The sequence below is a fragment of the Schistocerca cancellata genome, chromosome 6 (genome assembly GCF_023864275.1).
Source record: "Schistocerca cancellata isolate TAMUIC-IGC-003103 chromosome 6, iqSchCanc2.1, whole genome shotgun sequence".
In the NCBI taxonomy this organism is placed as follows: Eukaryota; Metazoa; Arthropoda; class Insecta; order Orthoptera; family Acrididae; genus Schistocerca; species Schistocerca cancellata.
The window spans coordinates 80,577,325-80,578,280 of NC_064631.1; positions in this window are offsets into that span (position 1 = coordinate 80,577,325).

Genomic DNA, 956 nt, shown 5'->3' on the forward strand with positions numbered 1-956 from the left:
TAAAATCAATACCACTATTTCCTACGTGGTAGTACCGAAATCAGTTTTCTTCATGGGTGCATTACCCTAGCTGCCATCCTATTAGGAAACTGTGTCTGGCATCACAGTGGATGTAATGACCAAAAACTGAGCTTTTGCTGATCGTGAAACTTGACTCTGTCCTTCAATAGACTTGTAATGATGAAGACCTTTACCATTACATCCTTTGACTAATGATTACTCTGACTGAAAATCATGAATGTCTTTATCTGCAATGTATGCTGCATGATGTGGTAGGTAGCAGAGTGAGATGGCACTTGAGGTGTGTGGCAAACCCCTAAGACGCTACCGATCCAACTCCAGTCGGCAGGGACAGGAAATTCCCCAAACGCCCACACAAAACTAAATGAGCAGGACTGCACAACAGGTAACGTTTTGTGAAATGAAAATTACTGGGATCGGCCAAATTAAACATGAAACTATGGTTACCAGACCTCACACATACATATTATTGAAAGGATCCATCAAACTATGGAAGGCTCCCACTGGTTTGTCTTATGAACAGTTTTATTGTCATAAGACATGAAAAAAGTGATTTACCCATCGAATCACGAATATAAACGTTTAATAAGTGGACAAGCGCTTGGAATTACGAACTATAACCTTGGGGTAGATGGGTGGATACTTGAAAGCACAATACGAAGCTATGTCGTGAATAGAACCAGTGATTGTGGGAATGATTAGTAATTTATAGAAAGTTCTCGGAAATGTATCAATGAACACCAATACTTCCGCCAAAGTGCAACAAATTGGACAACCTCTGTACTCTCCTCTTGGTTGGAAACATTGCTCTCTGTAGCTCCCTGCAACAACCTCGTGCAATTGTCTTTCGCGATCTGCCTGAAGCGATTCTGCCGGCAAAACCTTGTAAGTTCTGATCAGTGCTAGTTTAAGAAAGAAGTATAACAATTCCTACT